The 27,434-nt window shown below is 35.3% G+C and overlaps 1 pseudogene across 1 annotated transcript; it reads left to right on the plus strand.

Moving 5' to 3' along the window:
* The first annotated feature begins 17,227 nt into the window (after positions 1-17,227).
* On the plus strand, positions 17,228-26,043 carry LOC147515606 (floricaula/leafy homolog; annotated as a pseudogene). The gene is made up of 3 exons (XR_015213472.1): positions 17,228-17,733; positions 17,848-18,187; positions 25,556-26,043. The product of XR_015213472.1 is annotated as a floricaula/leafy homolog (transcript).
* Positions 26,044-27,434: the final 1,391 nt, after the last annotated feature.

Genomic DNA, 27,434 nt, shown 5'->3' on the forward strand with positions numbered 1-27,434 from the left:
AGAATGCTAGTTGAGATTCATGTTCTGGATGGAGATTGCTTTAAAGGAATGTGATGGACATGTGTCATGTATTCATTGGATATGATCGAATATATGGTACTTATAGGTGACCAGTAAAATATATTAAGAAAAAAGAACGAGTGTTTCTTCACCAAAGGGCATCATTGTGAAGTTTCAACAACCCTACTAGGTAGGCCTCCGGAAGCCCCACCAATCATATCCATAAACCTTTGTGAACTCAATCAAATCTAAAATAAGTGTTATGAGCAACCTCCCATTTATAGATCCATGGTGGTTTGCCTTCATACAAAAATAAATCTTCTGTGGTCATATATATGTTGCATACTTTGCGGCTTAATCGACACTAAAATTTGCTTCTCTCCATGTGGACGTGAGGATGCATTGAGAGAAGAAGTTCTTGCACTTATGCCACATGTTCTTGAGACTCCAAGGCATATTGCCAGTACCGAAAGCAACAATAGTTGCGGCTGAATTCAACTTAACCCATACTTTCCTTCAATTCCTTTCTACCTCCACTTATGCACTTTCCACTATCGCAAGACACTCTACCATGTAGTTTGCGTTAACGCCTATTTTTCTCCATATATATGACCAGTAAGAAATCTCATGTGTGATTCCTACATGTCGCACCTAATCCTACCACACCCGAATTATCCTTCGACGATCCATAACAGTTGATTTTAACCATGTTAGAAATAGGTAGAGTCCACCAACACTTTTGAATTCTTGGAGCTCTATGCAATCTTGCTTCTAGATTCCATTTTCTCATAATGCTTACATCTACGATACGATGCTCTTGTACATGCAGCTTGAATCTAGGAAATACGCCTGTCTAACCAGTCTTGCAATCTCCTTAGTGCAATGAATAAAGCTCGGTTTCTTATCTTCAAAGAAAACTTGATTCTTTTGCTTCCATATAGTTACCATACCCCCAATCAGTGCTGCTGCCCATAGCTTTTTTTTTTTTTATCATGTTGCTATTACCCCCAGCACACCGCTTGGCTTCATTCAAGGAATGAAAGTTATTTCTAAACCCAAACTATTCAAAAATCCAATTCCACAGTGTTCTAGTAAATGAGCAACCTAGGGGCGGCTCTAAGTTTTATAGGGTCACCTGAGCATATCGCTTGAAATGGGCCTTTTTACATTACCAAAATTTTCAATTGTCTATTTGATTTTATTTAATTAATTGGGAGAATACATTTTGTTTTGGAAACAAAACTAACCTTAATTAGTTATATATATATTAGGAATAAATATTTTTGAAATCTTCTTTTAACAAGTGTTATCTTTATGTTGGGTCAAATATCTCATTACCATTTTGAAAGAGAAAAAATGGGATTTAATTGATAAAATGGAATAAAATACGTAAATGTTTTGTTTACATGTATCTTTTAAACAAAATTTATTAACAAATATATTACTTAATAGGTAAAACCTAAAAAAAATTGGGCCTTCCATAACTGGGGCCCTAAGCGGTCGCACCTCATGCACATCCTCAACGCTGCCCCTAGAGCAACCACATAGCAGATGCTAAACCTATTACATCAATCTTCCTCTTGAGGTTTTATTTAATTTTCCAATTGAGAGTATTACCCCCATTCCCAATAGAAATTAATCAACAACAAACAAGTAAACATGAAAGAAAAATGAAAATAGAAAAAGAAATAAGTAATTTTTATTAACTAAAAAAAAAACTTGAAGAATGTTAATGGAGACTAGCCCTCTATAAAACCTAAAACTAAAATGTAACTAGAGAATGTGATGACATTATTTTGTTTTCCACAATTGACTTAAAACAAAGCAAGTGGGGAATCTCTTCGCCTAATTGTCAAATTTGTTTTTCTTATTTTCTTCCTTGATTTGTACTCTATGTTTTGTGCAATAATTTGCTCCATGTTTCAAAATCCATGTTTTGTGCTCTATGATTAGTGCTAATTTGTCTTTGACTTGCTTCATGGGCCTTGAGAATGGACAATCCCAACAAACAAACCCAAAGTCCAATGAGCTTCTAATGGGTCAAGTAGGAAGATTTTATCTCCAAACAATATTTTGACATTATTCTATGCTAAAATACAAGTTCTGATGAAATTTTAACGTTGACTGCCGAAACCTATAAAAACATGAAAATACAATTATTTTATATTTAATAAACACATAATTGACCAAAATGAATTGTTTCTTCGGGTTTATATCACAGACTTAACTTATTTATTGTAGTTTCGTCTATGATATGTAAATTCAAATTCCTTATTAATTATGACTAGAACGTAATCTCAATGTAAGCATAAAATAAAATTCTAAGTCAAATAAGCAAATAAATGTATCATGTTAGTAAACAATCATGTGACGAAAAATTAAGCATGTTTTAAACAACCTTGCATAACAAATTCATCATGTTTTGCAAGGAAATCAATATCCATCATGTTGTTTAAAAATCATCCAATTGTATCATGCTTCATCATTTTTATTTATTTATTTTTATAATTTTTGAAACAAAACTAAAATTGTACTCTTTTGACATGGGATTCAAGGATTGAGAGAAGGCGGAACCTGGTGCATGCCAATCGTAAGCGAATTTACCTTGTTGTCACACGTTGTTAGTGAATAGTGATCTTTGTATGTGAATTGTGATATTCTCCACACTGAAAAAGATCGATGGATTAGATAGTCTAAACAGTGCAAAAAATCACCAAATATTTTACTTGAGTCTCCTGACATACCAACGATGTGCCTGTAAAAAGTTTATAGCAATTGGAATTTTGGAGATTGTCTTTATTAGCTGTTGTTCCATAAACTTATGTCCTGAAAACTACAGTAACATGCTGGAAACAATCAACTAGTTAGGTAGTTTTGAAAAATAACCAAATTTGTACTGGAAACTCCTGACGTATCAAAAATCCTAGTGTAAAAAATTTATTGTTTCTGAATCTTTCTAAGTAGCTCTGCTCGACTAGTTTTATCGAAGCTTTTGTCCTGAAAACTGTAACAGTGCACTGAAAAATATAGTGTTAGTTGAATAGGTAAAACAACTAAGAAAAATACGAAACAATTACAGTATATCACTAATACCGTATAGACTGTCTCTGTAAAATTTCAGAATTTTATGAAATTTAAAAATATATATACCATATAATTCTTTACCGTCAAACCCAACACCGTAACGAACGAAAATGGTGAAATTGAAATGGGTGGGGGGTTTGGTTTAAGAAAAGGGGGATTGCCCCAACAACTTGAGTCTTCCACGACATATTCAAAGCGACAGCGACGCCATTTGATAAGAAGAAATTTGATGTATATGTGATATTGATAAGTGCCTAAAATTGTGTATATATATATACCAAACAAAGAAAGAGATCAGATAAAACACCTGATTAATGCGGAAGAAGATCAGTCAGCAGCAAGAACACTTGATTAAACTGAACTTTTATTTATAAGATTGTTTATATTACAGGGGGGGGGGGGGGAGAAAAGAGAGCACTCTTATCACACAAAACAAAGAGAAAAATGAAAGGTAAAATGAAAGATGTCCCTCAATAAGGGTGAGGTATCCCTTTTATACTAGTCGGAACTCAAAATATAATTTGGAGTCCGCACAGGAAGTGGCTACATGTGCTGAAGAAGTCGCAGTCGACTGGGCCACCATGACAAGGCATACTTGTCTTTTACTTCTGTTTTGAAAGGATAAGAATCCTTATAATGCTTAACTTTTGACTTTTGAGAAAACAAAAAGTAGGATGTTCCTTTCAAGGGTCCCATATTGATAAAAGCATTGATAATCCAGCTGTAAGGATAAGAATCAAAGAAAAATAATGTTGATTCTGTTTCTGGTCTTTATCATGGGCCATAATGTCTTCCATTATGTTCAGGAGTGCCAAGTTGGGTGTGTAGATTCTCAGCAACTTGGATAAGGATATCATTATCCACATCTTCCGTTACGTGTCGAGGGAAAGGTACCCGAGATGATTAAGAAACTCATAAGGTCCTTCTTCATTAATAAGCTTGAAAATTTCCATAGCTTTTGGGCTAAGAGCCAAAGAACTGGTTCTGCTAAATTGTTCATAAAATCTGGTTCTATTAGAATTGTCCAGAGATTCTGTAAGGATCAAGAATCTATCAAATTCAGACAAAAGAGTGAACTTTGGATGCTTTTGTATAGAATTATATCTGATAAACCACTTAATCTGATGAAGACCAATAGCACGAATTTCTGCCATTTCTCTAACTCTGTCTTCTGCTGTAATGGTATGAAATTTCTCCTTAGATTCCGAAAGAGTAAGAGCTTTTGATATATCAAAAGGTCTCTGTTTATGGATTCAGACCAGAAATACCGAAGGATAAGTTTCATATTCTGTGTATTCAGGACAAGCTGTGGTAAATTCACAGTAAATAGTTCCATGCCATTTTATCATAGTATTTTCTATGGATTGGACCAATGGATAGGCCAGGAATTATCTGTTATTCTTTCCTGTTTCCAAAGAAACCTCTGTACTGATGGTGATGGATTTAATAAATCTCATCTCTAATAATTCATCAATTAAATACATATCTCCAGGAAGAAAATATTGCCAAAATGTGGCTGGGAGGAGGATATGAAGATTTGGGTGCATACCGTGGGTTCCTTCAGTGATATGGGCAATACCTTTAATAATTAAAGGACAAGTTCCCAAAACAATTGAATTCCAATTAAGAATCCACTTCTGAAAATGTGGAGGGAGGTTTTCAATTACTTCTGGCAAAGGTGCTGGAAGAGATATTTTGGCTTTATTCCAAAAGGATTTTGAAAAGTCTTTGGAGAGAGTACTCCAAGACACACAATCAAGGGATCTCTTTGACTTACTGGTTTTATTTTTGAAGTCAGACCAAGGCTTGATTAAATTCTTGTTTAATTTGCTAAAATATTTAGCAGTAATCTTAAGGATCTGGAGAAGATTCCTCTTATTATTATGATTAAAGGAATTGATAACATTGTCCAAAATGGACTTCTGAAAGCTATAAAGCTTCTGATGTGTAAAGAACTTATGCCTGTTATCATGGACATAAGGTAACTCTAGATCATCAAATCGTACTTTTCTTTTACCAGTACTGTTAGATTTTCTAGAAAGACAATGCGAAGAACTCACAATGGTGCTGATATAATTAGACTCCAAGGTTTTACCCTTGTTGATGCTGTCAGATATACCAACAGACTCCTGAGAATAATCCCAGTTAGGGAGGCCTAAATTGTCCTCAAAGATGTTGATAAATTCAACATTAGCAGTATCCTGTAAGGATTCAGAGGCCACTGGTGGTTGCTCTGTGTGCTGTCCATATAATGGATTCTCCAATGAACCAAATTGGAGCATTCTGGATTCTGTAAGAGACATCAAATTATGTCTTAGATGCACAGGATATAATCCCGGAGAAATATTCTCTGAATAATAATGAAGAGTATGTTGTTTCCAAAATATTTGGATACTCAAAGAAACATATGTTTTGTGAATTATATTTCACAATCCTGAATCTTCATGTTCTGCAAAGAAGAAGAAATAAATTCGAAGACCAAAGGGTGATCCTCAAAGTTAGTGTAAATACCATAATTATCAATTTTATTAATAGAAAAAATGGTATTTAGAAAAGGGGTTCCCAGTATAATTTGATGGGTAAGATCTTTTATCAATAAAAAGGATAGAGGTATATTAACCTCATTCTTACTAATAGCAACCTTAGTTTATGTTTGATTGCAATTTTACTACCACTAGCACTAGTCATAGTTTGAGTAGTAGTTTCAAAATATTTTTGAGGAATTAATCCTTCTTGGATGCAATTCATATCTGCACCACTATCAACTAAAGTAATATAATCAGTAAGAATATATTCTTTGTTAATAATCAAAGTTATAAAAATATTCCATTTCCTAGAAAATATAGAGGAAATAAAGTTACAGTGTTGGAAGTTATTGTCTGTCTTTTCTATAATAACTTCCTTAGATTGGAGTTTCTCAATTTGAAACACTCTCTGTTTTAATTGAAGAATCTCCCTATTGAGATTCTGGACCTCTTTATCCAGGTCCTGATAAGAAGATTTTGCAGGTCTAGGTTTATTGCTCCCTAGGCGATCAAAGACTTTTTTCAAATTGTAACCTTCAGAAGGGTCAACAATATTATCCTTTACTGTTTTAAAGCAAGTTTTAATTAACTTTAGCTTAGTGTCTGGGTTAGTAATAGATTCTATAAGATCTAAAACAGACTGCTGATCATGGGTTAAGACATTAATTGTCAACCCATTCATCTGTAAGATAGCTTCCATGCTATCACATTTTGATTGCAACATGTTACACTGACATGGTGCTTCATTATCTGAAGAATTAGAATAAAGATCCTCTGACTCATTATCTGATTCAGAAGAACTAGTGTTAAGTAAGATCTTACTTAACTATAATTTAAGATCTTCATCAATCTCTAAATTATTTAGTTTTTGTTTGGTCTGACACCTGTTAGCATAATGACCAACCTTTCCACATTTTAAACAAGTAACATTAATTTTGTTATGTGGATTTTTATAAAACTCTTTATTAGGTTTCCAATTTTTGTTGAAATCCTTTTTATTTTTTCGAGAGTATTTTCTCTTGTAGGGTTTCTGGGCTTTGTGAGAAGAAATCGTCTTCTTCCTCTCAGGAGGAATATCATAAGCAAATTGCTCACAAAATTCTCCTAATTCTTTTCTACCATAAATATTCTGTTTTTTAAGCTGATGCTGTAGCTTTAGATCATTACAAAGACTAAGACCTTCCTGAATGACCTGATTAATGAGACTCCCATATGTGTGAGACTCATAAGAAATATTAGATCCTCCATTTAAATTTCTAGGCTTTTTCCTAACCTTTTCTGCAAAGAAGTTAGGGAGGCCATCAATAAACTTAGATTTCCAATGCTCTCACTATTAGCATCATGTATTTGAAGCACTTTGGCTAAGAAGACATCCTTATACCATCTAAAATGAGATAAGGTAGGACATCTAAGATTCTGGAGCATCTCTCTATTCTTCTCAGCTGACAGGCCGTCAGGTCCAACAAAATGATGGACAATAGAAAGACATAAAGTGTAAACCGCATCAGATATAGAAATATCCTGGTTTGCTTCTAAATTAAACTCCAATTTGGTGGAGTTAAAGATTTCAAATCCTTGCTCATTAGTGAGAACATTATCCCACCAACCTTTGAGAATACCTACAAAACCATGGATAATAAATCTACATACATCCGCATCTGTATTACCATGGGCTTTGCAAACACTCGCATATATGAGCATTTCCTGTAAAGTGTGATAAATCTGATAGTCAAATTTAGCATCAATATTCCATGTATAAATAGTTTTAGCCTGATAAGACGTTTGGTCATTAAAATAGGCTTCTTCATACAGAATGTCTTGGGGAGTAGGTCGAGGATAATAATTCGTACTATGGCCTATATGACCCATCTTATGAGTATTTTTCTCATAAGTGACTTTGTTAATATTGGGTGAAACAAAATTTGTTTCAATATCCAAAATCTCTTTTGGATTAATCCCATCTTCAGAATTGGATTCTTGAGATAATATATTAAGATTTAATTTACTTAATTGAGTATATAATTTCTCAATAAAATCATTTTTGGATGACGATTGATCCAACTTGAAGTTTGGAATATCCAAAGGAGGCTGAATAAATGGTCTAATATGACTAGCAGAAATATGCTGTTTTAAAGAAATATTCTTTAAAGGTTCTTTATCCTTATTTTTACTAGGCTCTATCCTAAGGGTATGTTTAAGGATATTTTCAGTATTATTCTCAATTATAATTAATTGAGCTCCAATAGTTTGCAAACATAAATTCGTATAATTATTTTGTTTACAAATTTTATTAATATCTTCAATACGAACATATTTGCGTGTATCTTCCTGGGGCTTGATATAAGCCGCAGTTTCCATACTGTCTTTCAGCTTTAAAGATGTTGTTGGAGGATGAACAGCTGTCATCTCCTTTTTATCAGTAGTTGTCCACTTCTTTTGATGAAATTCTAAAACACCAATATAATTATCAACAGGACTAAAACTACATTTCTTAATAGTAATATTCTCCTTATCATTAGTAGTGACAGGTGGAGACATATTTTCTTCCTGTACTTGATTAAGACTTACCTCCTTATTAGGTAAGATACTATTATTAGATAACTCACTATTTACGTTGGCCCTAAGCCTAGCCTCTCGTTTGGATGTTAAATAGTCTGTCATCTCTTTTCTCAGAGCTACACGTTCAACTCTGCCATTCAGGATTTTATGATCCTGATACTCAAGACAAAACCATTTTGCAAGAGTAGTTTGATTCCTTTGATGATAATCATAATAATCATTATAAAGACGAATCATAGGTTTCAATTCTGTAGGAGTAAAATATTTACTCAACTCTTCGTATTTTAATTTATAGAATTGATAAGTTTCATAAGGTGTATAATCCATTATAAAACAAAATCCATTTCTGACGCTGTGGGAGATTCCCTAGCTTTCTGTGTATAAATACCATGTGGTATTTGTTGATTAGAGATACGAATCTCTTCTACAGATTGATTATATTGAGATATGGATTCAGTATCTGAAACTGAATGCCTAGAAGATTGTGGTATAAAGATCTTATAAGAGGATCTCGAAGACAAACTTCTACTAACAAAAGGTTTCTTAAAGTTCAATATAACTTCACCTTCTGTTGATTGAATTATTTGATCTAAATCATTATTAATGATTGGTATTGGTTGAAACAAGATTCTTTGCATATCCATGAATCTGGAAATTGGATTTCACTCCAAGGAATCATCCTGGGTGTTGCTACACTAGAAGTTAAAAGATTTGTGTCAATTAACACAGTCTTTCCTGGTGTAGTTTTATACCGTGCATTTGGTGTTAGAGTATGTAACACCTTATAGTGAATTTTGTATGTAATTCCAATCACCTCAGATCCAGGTAAAAAGTTATAGCCTTTAGCCTGAATTTGTAATGATAAAGAATCATAAAGATTTCTATCCGATAAAGATAAACTTAAATTAGGATAGACATCGAAGTAGACTGGTCCATGACAAAGACTAGTCTCTACAGCTGCTATGAGGGACTGTAAATAGTCAAGACATCTAGCATCTCTGAGAGTTGCTTGAATACAAGCATTCATACCCAAAAGGGTCAAAGGTCTGAAAGCAACCAGTATTAATCCTATATGAATAAATTTATAATTTTTCACATAAGGATATAAGTCACGAGGAGATAAAAGATGCAAATTATTACTCATGGAATGTAAACTAATAGTTTGTTCCATAGTTTTTACAGTAATTTTGCTGGTCAATTTTTCCATCCAGCTACCATATTTATATATGGTCTTGGGATCCATATTAGGAATCGTCCATTTATTCATTTTGTCCTGTGTGTCAAGATCATACTCGATTAATTCTGTGTTCTTAATTGAACTCAGATCATCATTATTTGATGACTGTGCCATGGGTGTTGAGGTGTTAATGCAAAACAGGTAGAGTATAATGAATTATAACTATACCAAACAGTATTAAAACTATTCATGATGCAATTGTTGATACATCGTCTTCTTCTCCAAATATTATAAACAGTACAATCAAAATCAAGTCTTTAATGTTTATACTAAGTAAAACGACGTCTGTCAACGCCTTACGGGTGCAAACGGCCTAAACGCATATCCTGCTAAATGGCACTGCATAATCCCTACGCGACTTGGGTGACGTCCCAGAGTTACCAATATAAACGCAAAGAAACAATAATGACCTATTGCTTATGCAAATAGTCTTATATCAACAAGAATGAAATTAAGTGATCCTAACTTCATCTCTAATAAGATACTATTTATAATACTAGAAAGGAAGAGTCAACAGTATTTTAGGATCCAGACGGACATTCTTGTGGTCGGAAAACCGAACCTTTAGCAAGTAGTCCTTAAGAGTAACCCTCACGCCTTTTTCCTTAATCATACCAATATCTCTTACTTACATCTTTTTTAGGAAATAAAACAATTAAATATAATTGTAAGACATTTCCCATTATATATATATATATATATATATATATATATATATATATATATATATATATATATATATATATATATATATATATATATATATATATATATATTGTGGCACTTTGCACTTTATAATATCATTTATGCTTATTTATTACGTATTTTTAACGTAAACCCATACATTCTCTTTATTTCATGCCATTATGCACATTTTTTTTTATCATAATGGATTATTTGCACGTATGTGCATATCTTTTGCAAAAGTCTCATGCAAAATAAGTTGTCTTAATTTGGTTTAATTTTTGTAGGAAATAAAGATGTTAATCAAAGCTCAATCAAAGCCAGAGCCCATGAGCAAAGATGATCATTTAAAGAATCAATAAGTGAGAGCTCAATGAATAAGTTGGGCTATCAAGAATGGAATAATGAAATGTTAGAGAATTGAAAATTATAAAAGGAAATCAAGAAAAGAAAAATTGCACCTACTAAATGCACTTTTCACTTCATTCAATTTGTTTTGGACTTCCCTCAACTGAGCTTGAAGTAAATTGACTCTACCATACAGGTTGTATGTTTCACTCTTCACTCTGTGTTGTTTTGCATCTTTGATGCCGAACATGTAAAAAACATAACAACACGAGTCAATATATATATTTATGCCATATATATGCAAAAGACTTGCAAAATGAACTAACTTGTTATCTATGCATACCAATCCAATATATGGTAGTTTACAAGTAGGAATATGAATTTGGTACACTAAAGTCTAGAAAAAAGTTATGACCACTTCATCAAAATAAGATTTTGTCGTAAAAATAGGTAGTGCTTCTCTACTAGATATGGTACATAAACACATACACATATGATTCACACTTTGCTTCTAATTAGTGTCACATTTTGCCAAGGATAATGAAGCAACATACCAAAAGGTTGTCACTTTAGTGTCTAAAACTTTGTAAGTAAAACTGTAAGTGTGAAACTTTTGTTGTTATAGCAGATCTAGAAGATGACCATACGTGTGATGAAGGGAATATGTAAAAATGAAGTAACTTTGCAATCATATGTAGTAATAACTGCAATACATCTGTTCATCATCTTCTCCACTGAGATACGTACACAAAAAGCTTAAAAAGATCTACTTACTTTTTCAGATCGCCATTGTTAATTTCTCTGGTTCAAAACTGAAACTTTGATTTTGGAGTGCGATGAAGTAGTGAAGTGAAGTTGTGAGAATGAGAAGTAGTGTGTGTAGGAAGCTAGGAGTGATTAGTCAAGGATGAGTGGGCTAAAAGGGGCAAGTTCGCTGCGAGAAGTTTGTGAATGGATGCGACATTTAATGGTAGGCACGAAGAAGAACAAAATTGATGGGAAATGTTTGTGTTGATACTAATGCAAGCTAACAAGTGCATAATCTAACGTGATTACACTGATCTAAATGAAGGAAAATGTGCCAGCAAACAAACTCATATAAAGTACTTCCCACATGGTCTTCATTTAAGTTACTATGTTAGTAGATCATTTGGTGTCTGGTGTAGCGTTTATAAAATGCATTTATTGAAAATCATTCATTAACTTGTAATTAGCTTTAGAGTTTATTTGATTAAATTTATAAAATTAAAAAGAGAATAAATATTTGGAAATGTAGAAATAGTATTTTCTTAAAGATAGGGGTGAAGTCATTAACCATAAGGAATAATTTTAGTTAGCAATTGATTTATTAAATTTCTTCTCTGTAAATTCTCTACTTCAAGATTGGGTTCGACTCTAACTTACCAATGCTCTTTTAATTGTTGTAGGTTTGAAAATTATTTATTGATTTGCAGGTTCTGGACAACAAGAATTTGTTCAAATTAAATGGCACCGTTGCCGATGCCAAACATACACACAAACAAACATCTTGATTGATCAATACCTTACCCTCTAAATGTATTATGCTGAAGTATAAATCTAGTAAGGGTAGCGTACCCACCTCAAAACAAGTGGAAAGAAATCAAGTTAGATTCAAAGGGTTAGGGGAGAGAGAAGGATTTATTGGATTTTTATTTATACTAGCTAGTTAAACTAGAAAACAAATCTATAACTAAAAAGTAAATAAAATAGTGTGATTGAGATTGGAGTAACTAATTAAACTCCACACAATAGTCTTTCAAATGCAATAAACATTACTAATTTGATTTCTATAACTAATCATAGACAACTAATTGTAATTTTGATCCCTTGTAATTTAGTTATTATCTCTAATAACCAATTCCAAGTATGTGGAACTCCATTAATATTATATCTCTATTGATGCAATGAAATCCCTAGCATTTTTATTAGTGGAGTAAAATCTCTTCAACTCTAAACACAAAAATGTCATACAATCATAGTGAAATCAAACTAGCTAAACATATTATATCGTTCTTCCTCTTGGGGTTTCATTTAACTTTCCAATTGAGAGTGTTACCCCATTGTCATTAGAAGTTAATCAACAACAAATAAATAAACATGGAACAAGAATGAAAATGGAAGAAAAAAGAAGTGATTTTTATTAACTAAAAAAACACTTGAAGAATGTTAATAGAGGCTAACCCTCCATAAAACCTAAAACTAATATTATACTTTAGTATATATTTTAATAACTAATATAATTCCATATCCTATAAATTTATACTTAGCCACATCATATATATCTTTTTTTACTTAACGTAATTTGTATTCATATTTCTATTGAGTTAAAGTAGTACTTTAGACGTGGATTGATACTATTACTTGCCTCTATACTATTATTTATTCATTAGGTTAAGTAAGTTTTTGTAAAGATTGGTAGAAGACAACGACAATCTATAATTAATACACTTTTACCGTTTTTAATTTCAATAGCTAGGCTTGTGAAATGTCGAGCTTGACAGCTGCGTTACCTCCATATCTCTTAATTTTCAGCTCATGCATTTGATCAACTCAGAAGCTAATGCAATGCTAGATTGTGAAAATCTTGAGGGCACGAAACCAGTTTGTTCCTTGGTGATGATTTTTTAGGCAATCTTGTTTAATCTGAGCTATGAAATAATCTTCATCAAAAAATTCCCTATACATATAGGTCTAAACTTAATAGTATATAGGTCTAAACTATAGCATGGATAACCTATGTAATAATTTCATGAATAGTATATCAGTTGGGGTCAGCCCAACCCTAGGCCATCTCATCCCAGTCTCAAGTGCATCAAATACTTTGGAAAGTATAGTAGCGCTCAAGTTCAAGCGGCAGCAAAGATATTCTAATATGCAACATATATATAAAACTATAACAACTCAAGCTTTAAGCGCGTCAGAGACGTTAGTGAGACACTCTCATTAGGAAGAGTAACAATGCACTCATGTCCATACGTCGACTGAGACTAGGCGTAAGAATTCTAAGAACTTTTAATACTAGAAGTAATTGAACAATGGTGCATATCACATGAATCCCAATTGCAATTAAGCGAGAACCGAGTTTTCTACCTTGTACTATAAAAACTTTGGTATGGGTTCAAATCTTGTAAAGGTGGTCGAAATTTTGTTTGGCATGTTGTAAAATCTCGACATTCACTAGAAAATAGTGTTGAAACTTTTTGTGTATTATGTGCCGCTATATATAGCAAAAACCTATAACACTTAGAAAAGTAAAACTTACGAAATATTTTTTTTGTTTTTTAATATTTGATCATTCATATTCCGTAACTATTTAAACCATGTATGAATAATATGGGAATGGCACCCAAGACCTTGTGCCCAACCATCCAAGGCTTCAAACTTTCGAAGTATTTTCCTTTCACACAAGGCTTCAAACTTTCAAAGTGATATAGTTTAAGCACATCTACAAAGAATCAAATATGGTTGCAGACCACTTGGCTAGCTTCTCTGTATAGTACTAGTATGGATATAGACAGGGGCGGAGCAAGGAATCTATATTACCCCGAGCTGAAACAATAATATTATCTAGTAAAAAAATTCCCATAAGTGTTTCACAAAGTGAGTAGTGGTAGGGGCAGACCCAGTGTATAACCAGGGTATTCAGTGAATACCCTCAAGTTTTTAGCCAAAAAAAAAAACTTGGCTCATTAGTTCACAAGTTATTTTTAACATTTTGGATTATGGACTCTATAACGTAGGCCAAGTCTACACTTTTACTTTTACTCCAATGAGTAATTCATTTCGTTTTTTTCCAGTAAACTTCCCAAACGTTCTCGATTTCTCAATCACCTTCTCTATTATTTGGACCTTTTCTCGGATTCATTTTTCAAAACATCTCGAATTCTCAATTCAATTTCTCGCGGGTATCATTTTGTCTTTTGAAACTATATGTTTATACTGAACCTTCTATTTTTAGTGTCCTCAAGATTTTACAGAATTACTCATTGATTTTTTAAAATTTTTTTTTTTTTACATAACACTAAAGAAAATTTTCAGTTGTTGAATTTCTGACTTGAATACCCAGAAGAAACTCCTGGGTTCGCCCCTGAATAGCGGTATGGGTGGTCGTCAGGTGGACTGTGTACAGTCATTTAGGTCATCACAAGTGGTGGTTCTAGAATTCCATGAGATCTAGGCGATGAAAGTTAATATTTCGTAATCTATAAAGAAGAAGAGTACGGGGCTTCTAAGTTCTGACTTCTTTAAATGGGTCATTTCTTTGTCTAGGTGGGTAGCCTATGTTTAAAAGTTTATTTGTTTTTATTTTTGTCCTTCTTGGATCAGGCCGGATCAAGCCCAATGAGAATTGGTAAGCATACTATACACACACATATATATATATATATATATATATATATATATATATATATATATATATATATATATATATATATATATTTTTTTTTTTTTTTTTTTTTTTTTTTTTTGCCAAAATTTACCCCGGACTTAAGCCCTAGGAAGCCCTTTCCTAGCTCAGCCCTTGGATATAGGCCCTTGTGTAAGGTTGCTTTCTCCCTCTCTTAGTGAAACTCTTTCAAAACTTGTAATGGAGGATAGGGAAGGGAAAATGTATTATAGATATTTATATTAGTTGAAGGTAGGGGAGGCTATAATTTCAAGTTCCCAACTACTTAACTTTCAAAAAGAAAAAAACTTTCAAAGCATTCCCAATACAAGTTAGTGTTTTTCACCTCCACGTAGGCTCAATTTTCCCTCTTTGCTATCGTTTTGGTGAAAAACAAGGTGAGGGTGCCCAATGTAGAGGTGACTTTGAATCTCATACAGGATGTTTGATTCCATCTGAATGTAAAAATTGAAAAAACGCGCCGGACGGAATGAAACATCCCGTCCGAAGTTAAAAAAAAAACCGAAAAAACACGCGAGACGGAATGAAACATTCTGTCAGGAAAAAAAACACCGAAAAAAATTAAAAAAAACACACGAGATGGAATAAAACATTCCGTCCGAAACTCACAACTGAGTGAAAATCTCAATAGCAAGTCGTTGTGACTTAGTTACAAGTCACCGACTTTGTCATCCTTGCATTGGGCAAGGGTTTTTTGGTATTCGAAAGTGAAAACTCTCAATTTCCCCTCATAGTGACTTGCATTGGGAATGCTCTCAAAGCGATGTTTTGATCTCAGATATAGATAAGGGATAATTTATATCGTGTCGACGCAATTTTTTGTTTCTATTATGGATGGTCTAGTATAATAAGAGTCAACCTAAGTACTGAGTACTTCACACTAGTCCATTAGATGTGTCACGGACTCTAGCAGTCTAGCCAGCACGGCAATAGAACAGGTACAACAAAGTACGAAAAATGTAATTTGTAGGCTCAGCATCATACGTCCCAAACGGCCAAACCCATATCCTTATATATAGAAGCAAAACACCTGGGCCCCCTTGGACAGAGGCAGGTAGCCTATATATAGCTGTAAAATCTCTCTGCCATGGAAGATGCATGTCAAGCTCTGGATATCAGTGGATGAACATCTATCTATTTATGTGAAAATGTAAGTAAAATAGAGTACCCATTTTGATGAAAAATCTGGTTAGAGAAGACAAAAAGCAAGATATCCAAATTGTTACTAGGTTGTGTCGTTGTAAGAAGAAGAAGATATGTTATAGAATAGAGTATAGGGATGCTATTGAACGTACACCAAGTTAACAGCCTTTCATCGACTGATCACTAATGGCAACTGACTGAACAACTGCTCTAGGCCACCTGATGCCTTGTACTTTCCTACCATTACATTGGCCAGTGTGGATGCAAAGAGATATATTAGTAAGGGCTAATACTCTTTTGAAATATGTCAGATACTGGGCTAATTTAATCTCCTATTTCGTGTAATCTTCCAATGCAACTTCTAGACCTATATACCTATTACCAAATACCAATTCCATAGCTAGAAATATCATATAACTGCAAAACTTATATGAACTGCAAATGTATTTCCCAAACCATACCTTTTTTTCTCTTTTGTTGCCACAATTGAGGTCACGAAACATTTTCAATTCTTATTGTGCAATGCTTTCATAACTGTAATGTTTTTTTTTTATTGTGTAACGTGTTGTAAAAAACTTAAAAAGTTGGATATCATTAGATGAAAATGAGTGTTCAAATGCAAGTTATGACACTCTTATTGAGTCATGATCATTTTGACATCTTATAGGCATGTAAAATTAAAGTAGTGTAAAACTATCCTAGGCATTAGTAAAATTATCCACGAATATTTTTACTTTGGTCAATTCCCACAGTCAACAAGTTCAACCAACAGAATAAGGACCAAAACCCAATCAAAAAATTAATTGATCGAGTACTATATTATGAACATATTTTGATTGCCTAGTGACACTTCACTATGTATTGTACTAATTTCGAAGGACACTTCCCTGTGGACCACTTAGATAAATTGTCCAACACAAACCCGAAGTTGAGAGAATTTAACCAAGTATATGTTAGCTCCCCGTTGCCAAGCATAAAATCAACTCTCTTGTCATCTTACGCTTGAACTAGGCAACAACTTTACTTTCTAATAGAAACAAGGGCAATCATGTTTCCTAACCATAAAGCCTTTAATATGTTCACACTTAACAGAACATTTTTGTTTGATCTCACTCTCCTTTCTTCTTATAAAGCAAACAACAAAGAAAGAGCAAAGCAATTGATTCATTGTTAGTTAAAAGAAAGAGAAAGAGAGCACTTGTTAAGTTGGTATAACATATGGATCCTGTTTCATACTCAACAAGCTTATACAAATGGGAGACAAGAGCAACAGCACCAGTACCAACACCTCTTCTTCAAAACCGCATTTTTGAAGACATAGGAGCAACAACTCTTCCACCTCCTCCTCCTTCGTATCCCATGGCGATGCGACCAAGAGATCAGCATATTGGACGAGGACTAGAAGAGCTGTTCCAAGGATACCGTGTTCAATACAGCACGGTTGCAAAAATAGCTGAGCTTGGTTTCACTGTGAACACACTCGTAGGTATGACTGATGGTGAGATAGATGAGATGTTGGTTACTAATCTCTCTCAAATCTTTCACTGGGATTTACCTGTTGGTGAGAGATATGGAATCAAAATTGCTATTCGTGCTAGGATAGTTGAGCGTGAATGTTTTCACCTTGAAGACGAGGAATTAAGGAGGTGTGGGCGCCATTTCCTTTGCCATGTTGATGATAATACCACTAATAACGTTCTTGATGCACTCTCTCAAGGAGGTTTGTTTCTTTAATAATTATTGCAAAATGAATATGTATACTTTTTTAACCTTTTTCTTTCTTGCCATATCATGTTAAGATTTTATTTATGTGAAATGTGTGTTTGTTACGGATCAAGCTTATCGGAGGAGCCAATGCAGCAACAGATAGAGGCAGCTGAGAGTGGTGGAGGCTCTCCTTTTTGGGGGAACATTGTACCTAGTGCAGAGAAAAAACTTAAGAAGAACAATAAAAAGGTTCAAAATAGGAGGAAGTTTGCTGCGTTGACGGATGAACCTGGTGGTAGTGGTACTGAGAGACCAAGGGAGCATCCCTTTATCGTTATTGAACCTAATGAGATTACGTGAGGAAAAAAGAATGGTCTTGATTATCTTTTCCATCTCTATGAACAGTGTGGTGAGTTCTTGAACCAAGTTCAGAATATTGCCAAGGAAAGAGGTGAAAAATGCCCCAGCAAGGTATGAATTTTTATTTTTTGAATTTGGATTAAGAGTTCGAGCTACTCAACTACATATGAAATATAGTACAGGATTCTTTTAATATATGGTCACTGCTGAATCAACTGATGCATGCGAGTCATTAAGTTGCTTTAATTTCATTATTGTACTATCTAATTAGGTTCGTTCAAACAGAAAAAGTTAGGAACACCCTTGTGACCCGGCCCTTTATGAGATAAGAAGCATCTTATATGAAGTCACTCTAATATCCAGCAGTTCAACTTATGCTTCTTAGTTCTAACAAATGTATTAAACATCACTTTTGATACAATATAGTTCTTTTGGGTTGAAGTATATATTTTTGAGTGCAACCTAGAAAGTAGAAACCACTACCGCACCCTGCCATCTATTCCGTACAAAATTAAGTATAGGGAGTGGAAGTCAATCCAATATCCAGTAGTTCAGCCAAGTTAAATCATTATCTCAGACAAATGTAGAAAAAAATGCATAGATGGGTAACGAACTATACCCTTAATCAAACATTGGGGTTTAAACTTTTTTTTGAGCAAGTTTGGGTATCCATGTCTACCACGTTTTGCAACGTTTGGTTCTGTTACACTTCCATCCATTTATTTCACACGTGTCACACTCTTTTTATTTTTCTCTAATTACGTGGCCTTAGTTTCCAATGTGGCTCTTTCTTATGTGGCAAATGGGTATGATACAATACTTCTGATGCAAGATTGATTAGGCAACCACACATGCACGAATCACGTGCGATTTCAAATGGTATATTTATTTATTTTGATGGTTTTTTCAAATGGTATATAGACTAAGAAATTTCAAATAAATCGAGAAATTTCAAAAATCAAAGAAATTAGAAATTTCAATGAAGTATAACTAAGAACCCTAACTCCCTTTCGGTTCTTGCTCCACCACCCCCAAATTAGATGCACACTACTTTGACAATGTCATCTTGAAGAACTTCATCAATTCACAAGAAATCTTGCCACTTGTGGTGCTCCTTCTCCAATCTGAGTGGCTGGTCCGTGATTCCCAAAATCCGGGAAAAGAAGTTTTTGGTTGTGGGCGATATAATAGGGAGACCAAGACTAGAGCATGTGGGTTCTTCGTCTGGGATGATGAAGAACAAACAAATCATGAAGATGCCCATCATGAAGATGTTTTGATCGCTGAGAATAGACAATTAAAATTGAGAATTATGGATTTGGAGAAGATGAATGCACTTCTGTGGGCCAACTTGGAGAAGAAGAATTTCGAATGGAGGCTGAAGAAGGTAGTAGCTATCTTTGTTTGTGTAGTGATTGTATTTTGGTTGTGTTTTCTTTGAATTTGTAAGAACAATTTGTAATGAGAAGATTTCTAGAAAGATTTCTAATGAGAATGAACGCAGTTACATGGATTTCTACTGGCTTTCTGCTTGAGATTTCTAAATAATTATTTTTCTTCATAGCATTACATAGCAAATTCCAAATACACGCATTCATCTTTAAAAAGCATTACTAGAAGAGGTTGATTCTGATGAATATGATTTCCCATAGTCATCTACACTCCCACTGTCCAAGCTATAACAATTATCACTATCACATTGCCCACATGAACATGAACTATAGGAGGTTGATTCTGATGGAACAGAAACAAGAGGACCTTCACCAATCACCTTAGTTCCTTCCAGTTGTTGGCACACTTTTTTTCCATCCCTGTAAACTATATTGGTCTTCATCATGTTGTTGCTGCTACCCTCCCTCAGCTTTGGGTTTTCGGTTTGCTTCTCTCTCTATTCTTGAACCAGTTCTAACCCATGATGCAATGCGCCCCTTACCCTTACTAGTATTCTCCTTGTTCTTCCCCTGACCATTATTCTCCTTCTTCTTGCCAGTATCCATTATTTTTTTTTCTTTGAGATGTTCATCAATGGTTGGTTTATCTTGGTTTTATAGATAAGATAGCATTGAAGAAGTTCACCAATTTAGTATTGGGAAGGGAAAGATGTAGTTGAAATTGAATGGTATAGGCTAGGCAATGTATAGGCTACAGAGGGAGTACATCTTTGGGTAATTACGAGAATTTAGAATTGAATTGACCCTATGCATAATCTTATCTGAAACAAAACTAGAAGAAAATTTCAAACTAGAAATAAAATAGAAAAGAAACCTACCAAACCCTGAACAAGTAGTAAAACAAACATTTTATAACAAGAAATAAGATCCAACATGCATCAACAAACTATTTTAATGTTTTCCATGTATCCAAAACCCAAAAGAAACATCTAAGACAAACTCCAAAATGACCAAAATAAAGATACATTAATAAACATGAAACATCAACATAAAGATATCCCAGAACCAAGCTACATCATCAAATTTTCCACTTCTTTGCTTCATTGCGGCCGATCTTGTCTTCACACACAGAGTAGTTGCTCTTGTATCCATAGTTCTTTTTCTAGTTCCTTTGAGACCCAAGTGTTGTAGGTTTTTTCTTGTTAGGGCTTTTTGCAGGTACCGCATTTGTAGTTGTGGAACTTTGTGTACCAAGATGAGCAGATACTTGAGTTGATGTTGTATCAGTTGTTTTCTTTGAAACTCTTCCCATTGGAGCAGTTGAAAATTGAGCTCCTGATCTGGTCCCTGATGATGGTCCGTTAGAAATTTTAATAAGTGGCCCTTCTTGTCCTGGAATCTGCATGACATAAGCATAAAACAATAAACTCTAGAAACTAAGCTCTACACTCTGAGAGAAACCTCTGAGAGAATGGCAGCATCAAACATAACTATAAAGAAATTTTTAACTATATATTACCTTAAGCATTTGAGGCCCAGTGTATTCAGAATAATACATTACTGTATTAAACTCATTCTGTGATGCTTTCTCTGTCCCACTAGATACTGTTGCCTTCCCCTTGTCCTTTTGAGCAGTGCTTGGTGTTACATCTCCCTTACCCATACTAGTACTTGATGCTGCCTTCCCCCTCCCTTTACTAGTGCTTGGTGGTTTATTTGTCCCCTTTGCGCGTTGCCTCCTTCTCTTTTCCCTTGGCAGTACTTGCCTCCTTCTCTTTTCCTTTGGCAATGGCCTCCTTCTCTTTTCCTTTGGCAATGGCCTCCTTCTCTTTTCCTTTGGCAATGGTCTCTTTTCCCTTGGTAGTGGTTGCTTTCTTGGCAGTACTTGTTTCCTTCCCCTTCCCCTTAGTTTTAGTTCTTCCCTTACTCTTAGTTTTTGGCCTTGAACTTGGATCTTCAGTTGGAGTAGTTGTTGGTTCTTTTTCTTTTCTTGCTTTCTTGGTTGGCTTGGAGCTTTCACTTTCAACACTTACATCCTTCTTACATGTTGTCCTATTATGGCCAGGTTCCTTGCACTTTGAACACCTAATCAATGTCCCCCTTTTACTTAACTTAGTGCTACCACTACTACCTAGCACTTCATGATACTCCTTCCTTCTTGCTTTCTTAGGCCTACCTGGCATTCTCCTTGAAAGAGGAGGCAAGATAATCTCTCTATTTGTAACAGGCCATAACTTCTCACCATTCAAGGGTTTCATGAAGTGATTGTATGCCTTTTGGTAAACTTCAACTGTGTAGCATCTGTGTACATATATGTCAGGGTTCTCCTTCATTGCATAAATTGCAGCTACTGCATGACGGCAAGGTATGCCAACCAACTCCCACATCCTGCATGCACAACTCCTAGTTGCTAAGTCAACCACATACTTGTCATCTCCATGACTCACTTCAAATGCATGTTGACCACAATACTGAGGTACCCAATACCTAGAGTGCATTTTGTTTTCCTCCAATTTCACCCTTGCAGTGGGAGTAAGGCTGTCATGCCAACCTTCTATTATTTCTCTCTTCTTTTGCATCCTAGCCATTGTACCCACCCTTATATCCTCCAACATTGCAATAATATCCTTTGACCTGGCCTCAATAATCACACCATTATAACATTCACACATATTGTTTTCAACATTTTCACAAGTAGAAACAAATGAGAAATAAGATCTACTCCATCACTTTGAGGATTTTGCTTCTTTAGCAAATACTCTTTTGCATCTGGATCATATCTGCAATTTCAGACATCACCTTCTGAAACTCTGCATGAGTTGCAGCTTTACTTGCTTGCCAAAACAAAACTTTGAAATGAGCACCTACAATAAAGCATAACTCATATTAATTTGAATTTCAATTAATTTCTTAAACTGACAAAACAATAAAAACTTAATGTAAAGGAAGAATGTCAAGTTACCTGAGAAAGTCTTCCTGAAATTTGCATAGATATGCCTTGCACAACATCTATGTTCTGCAAAAGGCAATCTCTCTTTTATAACTCTGTCTAACCCCTTTTGTTGGTCTGTTATCAAAGTCAAACCAAGACCTTCAGCTAAATGTAGATCATCTATCAACAAGTCAAGAAACCATCCCCAGCTCTGAGTGTTCTCTCCTTCCACAACAGCCCAAGCAATTGGATACATCTGGTTATTACCATCCCTACCAACAGCTGTTAATAGTTCTCCTTTACAATAACCCTTAAGAAAGCAACCATCTAATCCTATAACAGACCTACAACCTTCAATAAAACCTTTCCTAAGAGCATCAAAGCAAATATACATTCTCTCAAACACTGCTGGATACAAAAGCATAGGGTTCTCTGGGTTAGTGTTCTGTTGACATTGTCTCTTCACTGCAATCTTAATAGTTGAACCAGGATTCTGCTTTGATATTTCAGCACCATAGTCCCAAAGCTTAGCATACACCTTTTTTATAACCTCATCAATTTGTCCAAAAGCATGTTGCTTAGCTCTATAACACTTGAATTTTGACACATTGAATGCGAATGTTTGCTTGACTTCTTGTACCATATCCTTCACTTTCCAACTTGGGTTCAAAGAAAAAATCACATACAAAGTCATGCCCAACCACTTGGCATCAGCAAGTTGGATAGTCAAATCCCTAGAACAAGTGTGCACACTGTTATAACTCTTTATCTGGAAGCTATCTTCTAATTGCATTTTACTTGCCCACAGCCTCCACTTACAACCCTCAGCACATTCAGCAAGTATTTTACTCTTTTTATTCACAGTCATCCAAACAGGGCAACCTTTTGCAACAGCATAGTCTTTCAAAGCCTTTTTCAGTTCTTCATTAGTCCCAAACCTCATCCCTAACTGAAACTCAACAAGTTTGTAATCAATGCTTGGATTAAATATGGGAAACTTAGACTTTTGTCTAAGGCTGAGCTCACCTTCATCATCTTCTTCAGGGCTATCATAGTCAGAACTATCTGGACATTCAATGTCTTCAATTGTTGTATCACCCACACTAACACAACTTGGTCCACTACCACCTTCACTTCTATCTCCAATAATTAGCTCACATTCTACATCTCCATCAGTTGGTTCAACACCTTTCTCATCACCATCAGTACCCTCAATCACTTGTTTCTTCTTCTTATTCTTCACTTCTAGTAGATTTTTCTGCCTCACTTCAACAAGCTCTTCATCTAAATCACTTAGATGATCCAAACTTGCAGCTTCACTCACATCCTCATCACTCTCATCATCTACATAGTGTATCTCATCTTCAGAGCTAGAGTCTCCAGGTTCAGGTGCTTCTTCAGGTTCAATAAAGACTTCACCAAGTCCACCATGTCCACCATCTTCACCATGTTCAATATATAGTTCAACCTTACCAGTCACCCTTGCAATTTTCATCATTTCATTTGTACTACTATCATCAATGACTAATCTATTAGAAGATCGAAAAGTCTTTCCGGGATGGGCATAGTACATCTTAATCATGTTAGAAATCCCTACTGAGACTTCACCATATCCGATGGAGGTCAAAGAAACGAACTTATCATAATCCACTCTGTAAAAGTATTCTAGTTTATATCCCTTATAATAAGGTATTGGCTCAGACACAAACTTCCCCCCATGGTAAAGTTCTATGCAAAAATCTGGTTCCACTGGAAATAAACCTTCCAATATATGATCCACTGAACAAAACAAACAAGACAAAAGAATATTATTTGACTGAAAACATACAAATATAATTGATTAACTATTATAATATACCCCACATTAACAAACAACAAACCAAAACGTACACTTTAATATTATTTTACTGATAACCTACATAACTAATTGATTGACTATTGTAATATACTCAACATTATTATTCAAATGAGCACTGAGAACAAAGAAACTAATTTTCTATTATTCTAGAGTGGGAATCGAGAAGCTTTACGCTAAATAACACAAAATCAACTATTATTCTATTGAAACCCTAGAAAATTGCACAAATCACAAAAAAAATTACTCGATAGAAGTAACATACTTGATTCTCCAACGAAATCACAGTCCAATTGAATATTACTTGTCCTTTCTCTTCAAATTCGTCCCCCAACGTGCACAATTTGATTTTTATTTGGACATCTCTCAAACTAGGGTTTTGTTTTGCGCTCAGACAGAAATTGGGGGGTTTTTTCGCGCTCAGACAGAAATTGGGGGGTTTTTTCGCGCTCAGACAGAAGTAGTCGGGTTGTGTTTCGGGCTTTGTTTCGGGTTTTGTTTCGTGTTGGCGTGCCACATGTCAAGTTAGCATAGCCACATTGGAAACTAAGGCCACGTAATTAGAGAAAAATAAAAAGAGTGTGACACGTGTGAAATAAATGGATGGAAGTGTAACAGAACCAAACGTTGCAAAACGTGGTAGACATGGATACCCAAACTTGCTCAAAAAAAAGTTTAAACCCCAATGTTTGATTAAGGGTATAGTTCGTTACCCATCTATGCATTTTTTTCGACAAATGTATCACCACTGATTTAACTTTTTGGGAAAAAGCTTGGTCGGCTCATTGAAATATATACTAGTCATTAGAGTGCACACATGCACTATCGTGAATTATTTGGTAGTATGTATGTGGTGTTTTGCTTGGTTGCTATATGGGCTAATCTCAAAAACACCCTTCTCTCCCGTACAAGTTGTACTAGGGAAGGGAAGCACTGATCCCACCACCCCAACCCATGGAAAAGAATCAAAGATTACAACAAATTTACAATAAGGTTTCATATTCTTATATTATTTTCAAATATGTTATTGTTTGCACTTTGCATAGGATAGTATTATGACCATCTCCACAGGGGTCATGGGAGGAACGCGAACATAGAGCTAACATTAATCAAGTGGTATAAAATGAATAGCCACATACTGCACAGTACGTCCACGTACTTATGCACACATCATGGAATCACTAAGCATTGCAGTACTCTTTAAACAGGTCAAGTTACAATTAGTAATTAGATGCCTCGTAGTTCAATGGCAAGATATGACTATGTTGTCTGAACATATACTATATACCTTCACATTTCAGATGACAAACCAAGTGTTTAGACATGCTAAGGAGGCTGGTGCAACCTACATAAACAAGCCAAAAATGTGACATTACGTCCACTACTATGCACTTCACTGTCTAGATGAGGACGCATCAAATGCATTGAGGAAATCTTTCAAAGAAAGGGGAGAGAACGTTGGAGCATGGAGGCAAGCATGCTACGAGCCTCTTGTCGCAATAGCAGGCCATCATGGTTGGGATATTGATGGCATCTTCGATGCTCACCCTCGCCTTTCAATTTGGTATGTTCCCACAGTGCTCCGTAAGCTCTGCCATGCCCAATACAGCAGTTTGGGTGCTGTCATCAACTAGCCATTCATATCAATGGTGATCCTAGAGGTCTATCAGTTTAACAATTTAGTACATCCATATAATATGTATTCTACTGTGTGGTTTAAGAAAGTGAGGGGAAGATATTTTTTCTTCATACTTTGAACTTGTATTCGACCTATTGTTAAAGTTTTGCTGTGTTATGTTCTCTCTATCGGATACCCCACTATTTGGTAGTGGCATCAATATTGTCCACAGAATAGTTACATCGATCTTGATGTTAATTTCTTACTGCATATCAAATCACCAAAATGCCCTTTAAGTAGCTAAATTCTAATTGGGCTTGGGTCGGGTTTCAGATCTAGTCAACACAACCCCAAGCCCAACCAAAATGGGTAAACAAGATATAAACAAAAAAAACGGGAAAGAAACCAAGCCACTAAAAGAGAGAGGTTTTCTTCCACGCGGCATAACGTCTAATGCATTTCAATGTGCATCTTGTTGTATCTCCTCTTTTCTCTTACTCTTCGCTCTCTCACTCTAGATCTCACCTCCTCTTTCTCTTGGGTTTTCTCCTTCCCTCTCTCTCCCCTTCTCTTATTCTTTATACTCTCATGTTTTCTTTCTTAGTCGTCCACCTGTCCCTTCATCTCACGCTCTCCCACTTCTTACGTGTGTGTGTCTCTGCCAAGTGTTTTAGGATTCCACAGCCATGATCCCCTGCCTCGCAATTCTTTTAGTTGTCTGACATCGGGGACATCCCATCGTTGATCCTATCTGTATAAAACAAGCCACCACAAAGGCCCTTCTTGAGTTCGTGAACGTGAATATGATTGGAGGGTCGAGAATCCCCAACTTCAGTTTTCCCCTGTGTCCCATTTCCTTTCTCACCCACGTCACCCGTGTGCGCATGTTGTTGCGTGTAATCATCACACGCGTATCAGTAAGCGTCCCCTCGTTTCTTGTGTCTCCACGTGTCACGTTCCCTCTTATTCGATTTGTGGCTCCTCGATTTTAATTCCCAAGCTTTTTCCTCTGTTGCCCCTTCTCCCAAATAACTCCCGCTCATTCCTTCCTCTCTTCACTTTACTCTCCATTGTCTTTTCGTCTCCCCCATCGCTCTCTTGCTTTGCTCCATCATTACTTCCTTCTCTTCTGTCCTCTCTCCGGTTTGAGCTTATTTCCCACTCCTCACCGTGATCGTTCTGTCGCGCATCCTCACTTTCGGGCTTTGATTCAGGTTAGTTCTCTCCTCCCTTCTTTGTTTGGTTGCGTTTTCTCTTTCCTATTTCCTTTTTGCTTGCTACTGTTCTTAGTATTTCTTTCTTCCTGGAATCTGTTCTTCCACTCCCTTACTCTCCCGATGTCCGAATCCTACTCCGATGCCTCTTCATCTTCCAGATCCAACACAGTGGCGTCCCCTCCTTCGGTTGACACCACCGCGGCCCACTTTACATCCGAGAGGCCCTCCAAACTTCAGCCACCACCCTCACAATACCGTATACCTAACTTAGAAGCGATTAGGGCTACCTATGGGATTCCAGATGACGTCCTTATAGAACACGTGCCTGAGGTAACTCACTTTCCC

The sequence above is a fragment of the Coptis chinensis genome, chromosome 2 (assembly GCF_015680905.1).
Source record: "Coptis chinensis isolate HL-2020 chromosome 2, ASM1568090v1, whole genome shotgun sequence".
Classification (NCBI taxonomy): Eukaryota; Viridiplantae; Streptophyta; class Magnoliopsida; order Ranunculales; family Ranunculaceae; genus Coptis; species Coptis chinensis.